Source organism: Mobula birostris, chromosome 8 (assembly GCF_030028105.1).
Source record: "Mobula birostris isolate sMobBir1 chromosome 8, sMobBir1.hap1, whole genome shotgun sequence".
Classification (NCBI taxonomy): Eukaryota; Metazoa; Chordata; class Chondrichthyes; order Myliobatiformes; family Myliobatidae; genus Mobula; species Mobula birostris.
The window spans coordinates 5,357,398-5,370,193 of NC_092377.1; positions in this window are offsets into that span (position 1 = coordinate 5,357,398).

Here is a 12,796-nt window from a genome sequence, read left to right on the forward strand (position 1 = left end):
GAGATTTTGGAACAGGTAGTTTGCAAGGTGTCTGCAATGATTTTCCACCTGCTGTTTTGCTCTGGATACGTACAAGTCTGGTGTTGATGGTAGACTGTAGATAGCAACCTTTTTGGCTTAACTGACACTTCACTGATGTTTGGTATACTGTGAGAGGATGGTGCAGCCAACCGGACAGTAATGGCTGATGTGAGGATGCTCTTTATGACGGCAGTGTAGAATTGCATCAGTATTTTCTGAGAAAGGCAGAATTTTACCAACTGCAGCAAGTAGTACATCCACTGCTGAGCCTGTTTGTTATTGAATGAGAAATGGTTCTCCCACCAGAAGTGGATATGGTTTCGTGCTGCAGAATCATAAAACACTTACCATGACAGAGGCTCATCATCATCACCATGTGCTGTGCCAAGTGATGTGGGTGACCATGGTATTTATGATCATGATCGTCCTTGGCAAATTTTTCGATGGAAGTGGTTTGCTCTTGACTTTTTTTGGGCAGTGTCTTTACAAGACAGGTGACCCCAGCCATTATTGATACTATTCAGATATTAGCTGCTTGGCGTCAGTGCTCAGATAACCAGGAGTTGTGATATGCACTGGCTGCACATATGGCTACCAACCACCTGCTGCCATGGCACCCCAAGGGGAGGTTAAGCAGGTGCCACACCTTGCCCGAGCGTGATCTGTAGGCTAGCGGAGGGAAGCAGTGCCTTACACCTCCTTAGGTAGAGATGTACTACATCCTGCCAAGCATCTCAACCCCACCAGCTAAAACGTCTGTGCTTCTTCCAAAGAACGCTCAATCCCACTTTCTGCCAGTGGGTGCTTATCCGGGAGGACACTGCTCTTCAGCTGCACACCCAGACAGCCCACTGAGTTCTTTCTGTGCCTTTGTGCGTAGCTCCAGATCACCTGTATCTGTGATCTCGAGGTTCATTCATTGTGCTGAGGGTTCCTGCCTCCAGCAACCTCCCAGGCAGACCACAGTAGTGAGATTCAGGGCGCCATCATCTCAACATTATACGTTTCCCATCTATCCTCTGACACATCAGATTGACAGATCTACATCCCTGGTGAGAGCTCCACAAATAAGGAGAAGAACATGCCTCCATGCATTCCACCGATCTCCTCACAATTTATACACGATTAAGTCTCTCTTCAACATCTTCCTGTTGGATGGGGACATGGTTAAGGGCGGGGGGGGGGTGGGGGAGAACTTCAGGCTTTGGCAAGGAGAGGTGGAGGCTATGGTAGGTTTCTAATTGCAGAATGAGAGCAGTGAGGATGCCAGCAGGATAATGGAATGCTCCTCTTGTAGGATATGAAAAGAAAGGGAGACCTCCAGTGTTTCTGATGTCTACACGTGTAAGAAGTGCATCCAGCTGCAGCTTTTTACAGGCCATGTTAGGAACTGGAGCTGGATGAACTCCAGATTATTCAGGAGGCTGAGGGGTTGATTGACAGGAGATACAGGGAGGTAGTTATGCCTAAGGTGAAGGGCACATGTAACTGGGTGACTGTTCGGAGGGGGAAAGAGGACAGGCAGCCAGTGCAGAGTACCCCTGTGGCTATTGCACTCAACAACAATGACCTAGCAGAGGAAATACATAGCAGTTAAGTCTGTGGCACTAGGTCTGGCTCTGTGCCTCAGAATCAAACACCTTGACTTTCTGAACCCTTGACCTTTACACTCTGGCCTGGCTCCATCCAAACAAATAGTCACCCACGGTTACACTGCACACTGCCTTCATGCACCAAATCTGATGCCTTCAATACCTTCCTGTAGCAGGCAGCAACATTGTCTGCTCCAAGTCCAGCTCCTCCACCAATGAACAGCTCACTGATGGGGTAGACCTGCAGTAGTCGAAGTTCTTGGAGTCTAGCATTGCCTTGGAATTGTGAAAGAAGATATTAAAAAAACACCTTTGGTTGGGCCCAAGAAGCCACCGCATATGAGCTGGAAGGGAAGGGGGAAGAAGAGGCAAGCTGTAGTGACGGGGGTTCATTGGTTAGGGGAACAGACAGGAAGTCTGTGTAAAAGAATGAAATTTCCAGATAGTATGTCACTTGCCAGGTGCCAGGCTCTGGGACATCTTGGGGCAAGTCAATAACATTAAGTGGGTGAGCAGCCAGAGGTCTTGGGTCAAATCTGTAACAATGACAGAGGCAGGAAAGGTGGTGGGGTCCTGCAAAGAGAGTTCAAGGATTTAGGTAACAGGACCTCCAAGGTTGTGATCTGAGTAGTATGGAGGGAGAGGAGGAGGAGGATAAGGTTGTTTTGTAGCAACGCTCTAATTGGTAAGTGGGAGACCTTCAAAAGATACAGAATTTGTATCTTCTTTTTAGAATAAATGACAAGGCTAACTGATTTAGAGAACTTTGATTTTCGAGAGATATAGACACACTGATTAAAACGAAGAAGAAAGTGCATAGCAGATACTGTTTAGGCAGCCAGCAACAAATGAGTTACTTGAGGAGTATAAGGAATTCAAGAGAACAAAGAGAGAAATCAGGAGGGCTAAACAAGATCATGAGTTGCTCAGGTAGACCAGCTGCAGAAGAATCCCAAAGGCAGAAGGATAGCAAAGAGAAAATTAGTCCAGAGCCTGCTGCAAGCTTTGCTGGCGTTCCTCGATGCCCGCTATGCTCCCAGTCATGAATGGAGAGTATGGTTGTCTGGAATGCACTGCCAGAGTGGTGGTTGAGACAGATACACGTGCCACATTTAAGAAACTCTTAGGAAGGCACAAGGATGAATGAAAAATAGAGGTCTGGGTAAGAGAGAAAGGTTAGATTGATCTTAGAGTTCAGGCACGGTAACATAATGGTTAGCAGATCACTTTACAGTTCAGGTGGCTCAGGTTCAATTCCCGCCACTGCCTGGAAGAAGTTTTCATGTTCTCCTCATAACCATGTGGGTTTCCTCAGACTGCTCTGATTTCCTCCTCCAGTCCAAATACGTACTGGTTGGTACATAAATTGGCAATTGTAAATTATCCCGTGATCAGACTAGGATTAAGACCATAAGACCATAAAATATAGGAGCAGAATTAGGCCACTTAGCCCATCGAGTCTGCTCCATCATTTCATCATGATCCAATTTTCCTCTCTACCCCAGTCTTCTGCCTTCCCCCCATATCCCTTCGAGCCCTGACCAATCAAGAATCTATCAACCCCTCCTTAAGTATATGTATATATATTAAATAATTTAATTAATTAAGTAGTGCAAAAATAGAATTAAAAAAAATAGTGAGGTAGTGATCATGGATTCGATGTCCACTCAGAAATCAGATGGCAGAGGGGAAGAGGGGTCATTCACAGAATATGCAGTCTCTTCCTCTGGTTATGGAATCCTCTATCATTATTGTACTGCTCTTCTGCCTCTTCTCTTCTGTGCCACACAGCCAGACTCAGTGCTCACCCCAGTTGGTTGTCCCCCTCAACAGTATGTTAAGTGGTATTCTTATCTTTGATGTGAACGGCCACAGGGATACTCTGCACTTGCTGCCTACTCACTTTCCCTTTCCTGACAGTCAGACAGGTACCTGCCTCCTGCAACTTAGGGGTGGCTATCAATCACCTCCTCACTTTTCCATATGAGGTGAAGGTAATCCAGATATGGCTCCATTTAGTCAACATGGTCTCTAAGCAGTTGCAGCTCGATGCATTTTATGCAAATGTAGTTTCCCACCTCTCACACAAGGAACAGACCACTACCTCCAGATCCATTCTCAGCTCACTAGCTATTTACCAATAGACAAGGAAATGACCAGAAACGTCCTTATTTATATAATGCCCTGGTTAAGATCTCTACTGCTACACTGTGAGGTATTTTATTTGAGCAGTTTTCTGTAAAAGCAGTGTGTCTTTCTGGAAAGAGTGGTTTGGCTTTGGCTAAAGATAAGGAGCCACGTTGTCCAACTCAGTAATGTTGTGACAGCCAATCAGGATTGTGGGATGTGAGAAGGCTCTAGAAAGCTGGGGGGAGGGGAAAGAGTTTTCAGAAGGACAATAGTCTAGCTTGGGGTCTTTTGGCAGGAAGTGTGGAGGGAAGAGAACTGGGGAGACACCTGGAGAATTCCAAGAAGGAAAGTTCTACCTGCATTTGGAGGTAAGAATTCAGTGCTGTGAGTAGAGAGATACACCCCCAATTACTCCAGAATGAGCTCCATTGTTTATGTGCACATTGGACTGGTTTAACTGTAATAGGTCCTTTCATATTTCTTTTCATTTTCCTATTAACTGTTTGATAAAGCTGAAATTGGTAAATATAATTTCTTTATAATTTTATGTGACATACAATCTGTATAGGCAGTGTTTGCACAGCATTCACTCAAATCGAGGTTCCTTTAATCGGAACATCACAAGGTTCCTGTTTGGTTGAACCCCATATCATACCGACCCTAGACAGATATCGTTCATGAAAGGCAGACTTCTCACCGTCGAGTCATGTGGCTGTTAGCAGGGTTAGCCAACAAGCCCCGGTAGGAGGGTTGCACTTACTTACTGAGAACCTTCATCTGCTCTAGCCCAAGCCTGTCGAGCTAAAGCTGGACCACTCTAACACTAGCCCACTCCAACAACGGAGCACCATTAAGGACCCCAAAACCCAGTACATACCCTGTTCTCATTGCTAGCATGAAGGAGGAGGTACAGGAGCCTGAAGACACACTCAGACAACATTTCATGAACTGCTTCTTCCCCTCCATCATCAGATTTCTAAATGAACAATAAACCCATGAAATTAAAAAAAATCTTTTTTCGCTCTTTTTTTGCACTACTCATTTAATTTATTATATATGTATTTATTGTAATTTATAGTCTTTTATTATTTTGTAATGATAGCACAAAACAGCAAATTTCATGACATACGCCAATGATAATAAACCTGATTTGGATTCTGATGGTCCATATCTCTGCATGTTAATGTTAAACACCTCTGTCCCATCTGCCTCCAACCCCACCACAGGCAACAACCACTCCCCGTGTAAACACCGCACTGTTCTTTGTCTCAGATTTCAGAATGGACAATGAATCCATGTTCACTACCTTACTAATTTTTCCTTTTTTTGATATACTTATTTAATTGATTTTTATATATTGTAATTTATATTTTTCATTATTATGTATTGCAATGTACTGCCACAGAACAAATTTCACACCATACGCCAGTGTTATTAAACCTAATTCTGACCCTGAAGGTGTCATGAACAGCTTAAGGATGTCTGCAGCCATCCCTGTGATCTGACATCCTGTTCCTCTAATCACATCAGCATTGGGAGCTGATTGCGGACTTCAGTAAGGATAAGACCAGGGGACACACACCAATCCTCACAGAAGGATCAAAAGTGGAGAGAGTGAGCATTTCAACTTCCTAAGTACTAATATCTCTGAGGATCTAACTGGGCTCCAACATATCGATGCAGCTGTAAAGAAGGCAAGACAGCTGCTATATTTAATTAAGAGTTTGAGGAGCTTTTTTATGTTACTGAAAACACTCTCAAATTTCTACAGATATGCCATGGAGAGCATTCTGACTAGCTGCATCACCGTCTGCTACCGCAAAGACAACAAATTTCATGACACGTGCCAGAGATATTAAAACTATTTCAGAAGCCCAGCGCCCTCTGCCTCCACCTACAGGCTCAACGAGCTCATTACATATTACTTTGTTTTGCAGAGGAGCCTCCTGTGTTCAGAATCAGAATCAGGTTTAACCTCACTGGCAATTGTTGTGAAATTTGTTAACTTTGCAGCAGTAGTACAATGCAATACATGATAATATAGAAAAAAAATTGTTACAAGTGTGTATATAAAAATAGTTACATTCAATAAGTCATGCAATAAACAAAAAGTGGTGAGGTAGTGTTCATGGGTTCAATATCCATTCAGAAATCAGATGGTATAAGCTGTATCTGAATCATTGAGTGTGTGCCTTCAGGCTTTTGTACCTCCTTTCTGATGATAACAATGGGAAGAGGGCATGTCCTGGGTGGTGTGGGTCCTTAACGATGGATACCAGTTTTTTAAGTTATTTCTCCTTGAAGATGTCTTATTATACTGTGGAGGCCAGTGCCCGTGCTGGAGCGGACTAATTTTACAACTCTGTTTCTCACTTTGAACCTGTGTAGTAGCCACCCCCACCCGGTCACTTACCAGATGGTGATGCAGCTAGTCAGAATGCTCTCCATGGCACATCTGTAGAAATTTGAGAGTGTTTTCAGTAACATAACAAATCTCCTCAAACTCTTAATTAAATATAGCTGCTGTCTTGCCTTCTTTACAGCTGCATCGATATGTTGGAATCCAGTTAGGTTCTCAGTGATATTAGCACTCAGGAAGTTGAAATGCTCACTCTCTCCACTTTTGATCCTTCTGTGAGGATTGGTGTGTGTCCCCTGGTCTTACCCTTCCTGAAGTCCACAATCAGCTCCCAATGCTGACGCGATTAGAGGAACAGGATGTCAGATCATGGGGATGGCTACAGCCAGCCTTAAGCTGCTCATGACACCTTCAGGGTCAGAAGTAGTACATTGCAATACTGAATAATAAAAACTATGAATTGCAGTAAGAAATATGTATAAAAATCAATTAAAGAAGAAAACAGCTCCTCCACATGAACACAGGAGCACCACAGTGATATGTAGTTACCCCCTGCTCTCCTCCCTTTACACAACGACCCTGTGGCTAGGTAGAGCTCCAACACCGTACACGTTTGCTGATGACACCACTGTCATGGACCGTATCAAAGGTGGTGATGAACCAGCATATAGGAGGGAGATTGAAGATTTGGCTCAGTGGTGTAATAAAGACAAACTCCCACTCAGTGTCAATAAGACCACGGAACTGATTGTAGGCTTCAGGAGGAGGAAACCAGGAAGTGATAGAGAGGCAAATAGTCACACTGGGGCCTCGGGAGACAGGTAAGTGGGTAACAGTCAGGAGAAGGAAGGGCAAGAGTCAGATACTAGAGAACACCCCTGTGGCTGTCCCCCTTGACAATAAGTACTCCTGTTGAGTACTGTTGGGGGGGGGGAACGACCTACCTGGGGGAAGCGACAGTGGCCGCGCCTCTGGCACAGAGTCTGGTCCTGTGGCTCAGAAGGGTAGGGAAGGGAAGAGGATGGCAGCAGGGATAGGGGACTCTATAGTTAGGGGGTCAGACAGGCGATTCTGTGGAAGCAGGAAAGAAACACGGATGATTGTTTGCCTCCCAGGGTTGAGGATGTTTTTGATCGTGTCCACGATACCCTGAAGTGGGAAGTTAATATTACATATTAATACATATTGGTACCAACGACATAGGCAGCAAAAGGGAGGAGGTCCTGAAAACAGACTACAGGGAGTTAGGAAGGAAGTTGTGAAGCAGGACCTCAAAGGTAGTAATCTCGGGATTACTGCCTGTGCCACGCGACAGTCGGTATAGGAATAGAGTGAGGTGGAGGATAAATGCGTGACTGACGGATTGGAGCAGGGGGCAGGGATTCAGATTTCTGGATCATTGGAACCTCTTTTGGGGCAGGCGGGACCTGTACAAAAAGGACGCGTTGCATTTGAATCCGAGGGGGACCAATATCCTGGCAGGGAGGTTTGCTAAGGTTATTGGTGTCATAAGGGGGCGCTGGTGGCATTTCCAAATGCAAGGCACAGACACTAGAAACCAGACTAAGAGTGTCAAGGATGCAAGGGAAGTCGGGAGGAAACGATGCTGGACATGGACACAGACCCTGGATGAGACAAGGACATCGGGCCTGGACTAGGACTAGGACCGGGAGCGTAGGACCTGAATGAGGAACCTGAAACAAGCAGCCTGCACTAGGACTCCGAGCCAGAGACTGGACAGGGACCCAGAACATGGGTCTTGACTAGGGCTCGGAATCCGGATCCAGGCGAGGACTTGGGACTAGGAACAGACCAGACACAAAAACAGTACAGGGAATACGAAGCCTTGACATGGACGGGACGAGGTTCTAGGACAAGGCTTGGACAAGGAGAGGTTCTTGGATGTGACGAGAGACTCCAGGACCAGACGAGGAATCCCCAGCACAGGACGAGGTACTCCAGCACTGGGCTGGGCGTGGAACTCCGGATTCGGTTGGGCTCGGCTCTTGACCCTTGGACAGGATGAGGTACTCCTGGACGAGACGTGGCTCCAGGACCCGGCTTGGCTCGGCTCTTGGGTACTTGGCGGGCTCAGAGCCGGGACTCCCTCTTGGGGTCTTGGAACCACCGGAACCCCTTCTTGGTGCTCGGAGCTACCAGAACCTTTCTAGGACATAGTGCCAGGATGCTTTCCAGGATGCAGGGCCGAGCTCCTTTCTTGAATGCAGGGGCCGGGATGCTTTTCAGGATGCAGGGCCGGACTTTTTTTAGGATGCAGGGCCAGGGTGACTGCCAAGGGAACCTGCCGTGGTAACCGCGGAGGTGACTTGCTGTGGTAACCACCGAGGTACCTTGCCGTTGCAACTGTCATGGATACAGAAGGAAGGGAAGGGAACAGTCCAGCAACTGAAGCTTCTTCTTTGAGTTTCTACGGCAGTTGGCATCCACACTGTTGCATTACTGCCATCTTCAGGATTTATTGTCCCTCATTGTCCATTCACTTTTTTTTAAGATTATGAGGACACGCAGTCCACTTTTATTGTCATTTAGAAATGTACGCATTAAGAAATGATACAATATTCCTCCAGTGTGATATCACAGAAACACAGGACAGACCAAGACTGAAAAACTAACAAAAACCACATAATTATAACATATAGTTACAACAGTGCAACAATACCATAACTTAAAAACATAGAAACATAGAAAATAAGTGTAGGAGTAGGCCATTCGGCCCTTCGAGCCTGCATCGCCATTCAGTATGATCATGGCTGATCATCCAACTTGATGAAGAACAGGCCATGGCACAGTAAAAAAGTTCAAAGTCTCTCGAAAATCCCTTTCACTCTGTTTATTTTTAGTGAACAGCAACATAAATTAGTTATACAACAATTGTATATATTACAATAAGTCTGCTGTAACTGCTGAACTGTATAAAAGGACGCTGTTGTAACAGAAGTGTGGAGTCGGGAGCTGGTGGAGACTAGCCCTCTCTCTCCTTGGTACCAAGTAAAGTAAAGGTCCTGAAACGAGGCTCAGGAGTCGAGTATTCTTTTCACCTGAGTAAAGTCAAATTTCCACGACTAAGAGTGACACTGTAATGTAGGGGTAGCTCAGTAATGTCAGAGTGGGACTGCAATGTTGGAGTGACACTGTAATGTAGAGGTGACATGCTAATGTAGGGATGGCATTTTGATGGAGGAACTGAAAAGAAGCAGTCCCCACACCAACCCCCACGGGACAGCGCAATCAACCAAAAACGGCCCATTTCCCCCTCCCCGTTTTTTGCTCCTGGCTGTCAGAAAATCTTCTATCAATCCTAGTGTGTTTTCTCTAAAACTATGGACTCTTATAGTGTTTAGAAGCCTCATTTGCACCACCTTGTCAAGGGCTTTCTAAAAATCCAGATACACCTGTAAACAACACCCGCCGTCTCCTTTGTCTATTCTGCCTGTTAGTTCTTCCAAGTATTAAAACAGTTGCCGGTTCTGTTGTTCCCCTTTGTTTGCCCCGAAGGTTGCTACACTTTTGCTCAGTGCAGCCGTTCCATTACTTACTCTGAGGATCAGAGCCATGATCTGAGATGTACTTCAAGTTAGCCGGGGCAATAGGTGAATTGTCTGTTGCGGCCTAACACAGAAACATAGAAAACCTACAGCACAATACAGGCCCTTCGGCCCACAAAGCTGTGACGAATATGTCCTTATCTTAGAAATTACCTAGGGTCACCCACAGCCTTCTATTTTTCTGAGCTGTATGTACCTGTCCAGGAGTCTCTTAAAAGACCTTATCGTATCCACCTCCACCACCATCACCGGCAGCCCATTCCACGCACCCACCACTCTCTGCGTAAAAAACTTACCCCTGACATCACCCTTGTACTTACATCCAAGCACTTTAAAACTGTGCCCTCTCGGGATAGCCATTCCAGCCCTAGGAAAAAAGTCTCTGACTATTCAAACGATCAATGCCTCTCATCATCTTATACATCTCTATCAGGTCACCTCGCATCCTTCGTCACTACAAGGAAAAAAGGCCGAGTTCACTCAACCTATTCTCATAAGGTATGCCCCCCAATCCAGGCAACATCCTTGTAAATCCCCTCTGCACCCTTTCTATAGTTTCCACATCCTTCCAGTAGTGAGGTGACCAGCCTGAGCACAGTACTCTCAGTGGGGTCTGACCAAGGTCCTATATAGCTGCAACATTACCTCTCGGCTCCTAAACTCAATCCCATGATTGATGAAAGGCCAATGCACCGTATGCTTTCAAAACCACAGAGTCAAACTGTGCAGCAGCTTTGAGTCTTCTATGGACTTGGACCCCAAGATCCCTCTGACCCTCCACACTACCATTAATACTATACTCTGCCATCATATTTGACCTACCAAAATGAACCACTCACACATATTTGGGTTAAACTTCATCTGCCACTTCTCAGGCAAGTTTTGCATCCTGTCAATGTCCCTCTGTAAACTCTGACAGACCTCCACACTATCCACAACACCACCAAACTTTGTCTCATCAGCAAATTTACTAACATTCTTCCACTTTTTCATCCAGGTCATTTATAAAAATCACGAAGAGCAGAGGTCCCAGAACAGATCCCTGAGGCATACCATTGGTGACCGACCTCCATGCAGAATATCACCCGTCCACAGCAACCCTTTGCCTTCTGTGGGCAAGCCAGTTCTGCATCCACAAAGCAATGTCCCTTTGGATCCCATGCCTCCTTACTTTCTAAATAAGCCTTGCATGAGTTACCTTATTAAAAACTTGTATATGTCAAATCCATATACACTACATCTATGGCTCTACCTTCATCAATGTTTAGTCACATCCTCAAAAATTCAATCAGTCTCGTAAGGCACGACCCGCCTTTCACAAAGCATTGCTGACTATTCCTAATCATATTATGCCTCTCAGGATCTTCTTCATCAACTTACCAACCACTGAAATAAGACTCACTGGTCTATAATTTTCTGGACTATCTCTACTCCCTTTCTTGAACAATGGAACAACATCCGCAACCCTCCAATCCTCTAAAATCTCTCCCGTCCCCACTGATGATGCAAAGATCATCGCCAGAGGCTCAGTAATCTCCTCCCTCGCCTCTTAGTGTAGCCTGGGGTACATTTCCTCTGGTCCCTGTGACTTATCCAACCTGATGCTTTCAAAAAGCTCCAGCATATCCTCTTTCTTAATATCTACATATTCAAGCTTTTCAGTCCGCTGTAAGACATCCCTACAATCGGCAAGATCCTTTCCCTTAGTGAATACTGAAGCACAGTATTCATTAAGTACCTCTGCTATCTCCTCCGGTTCCATACACACTTTTCCATTGTCACTCTTATTTGGTCCTTTTTCTCTCGCCTTATCCGCTTGCTCTTCACATACTTGTAGAACGCCTTGTAGTTTTCCTTAGTCCTGTGCACCAAGGCATTCTCATGGCCCCTTCTGGCTCTCCTAATTTCTTTCTTAAGCTCCTTCCTGCTAGCCTTATAATTTTCTAGATCTCTATAATTCCCTAGTTTTTTGAACCTTTCGTAACCTCTTCTTTTTCCTTGACTAGATTTACAACAGCCTTTGTACTCCACGGTTCCTGTACCCTAAAATCCTTGTCCTGTCTCATTGGAATGTACCTATGCAGAACTCCACGCAAATATCTCCTGAACATTTGCAACATTTCTTCCGTACATTTACCTGAGACAGCTGTTCCCAATTTATGCTTCCAAGTTCCTTCCTGAGAGCCACATATTTCCCCTTACTCAAATTAAACACTTTCCTAACTTGTCTGTTCTTATCCCTCTCCAATGCTATGGTAAAGGAAACATAGAAAACCTACAGCACAATACAGGCCCTTTGGCCCACAAAGCTGTGCTGAACATATCCCTACCTTAGAACTACCTAGGCTTTACCCATAGCCCTCTGTTTTTCTAAGCTCCATGTAGCCATCCAGGAATCTCTTAAAAGACCTCATTGTTTCCGCCCTCTCCACTGCCACCAGCAGCCCATTCCACGCACTCTCCACTCTCTGTGTAAAAAACTTACCCCTGACATCTCCTCTGTACCTACTCCCAAGGAGCTAGATTTGTGGTCACTATCTCGAAATTGCTCTCCCAGTGAGAGACCTGACACCTGACCAGGTTCATTCCCCAATACCAGATCCAGTACAGCTTTTCCTCTTGTAGGCTTATCTGCATATTGTGACAAGAAACATTCTTGAACACACCTAACAAACTCCACCTCACCTAACCACCTTGCTCTCGGGGCATGCCAATCAATATTTGGGAAATTACAATCTCCCACCACGAGATCCCTGTCATTACTACACCTTTCCAAAATCTGTTTCCCTATCTGCTCCTGGATGTGCCTGTTACTACTGGGTGGTCTATAAAAACACCCAGTAGAGTTATTGACACCTTCCTGTCCCTAACGTCCACCCAGAGAGACTCCGTAGACAATCCCTCTATGCCTTCCTCCTTTTCTGCAGCCCTGACACTATCTCTGATCAACAGTGCCACCCCCACCTATTTTGCCTCCCTGCCTGTTATTTCTGAAACATGTAAAGCCTGGCACTTGAAGTAACCATTCCAGCCCGCGAGCCATCCATGTCTCTGTAATAGTCACAATATCATACCTCCAAGTACTGATCCAGGCTCTAAGCTTATCTGCTTTGTTCATAATGTGTAAG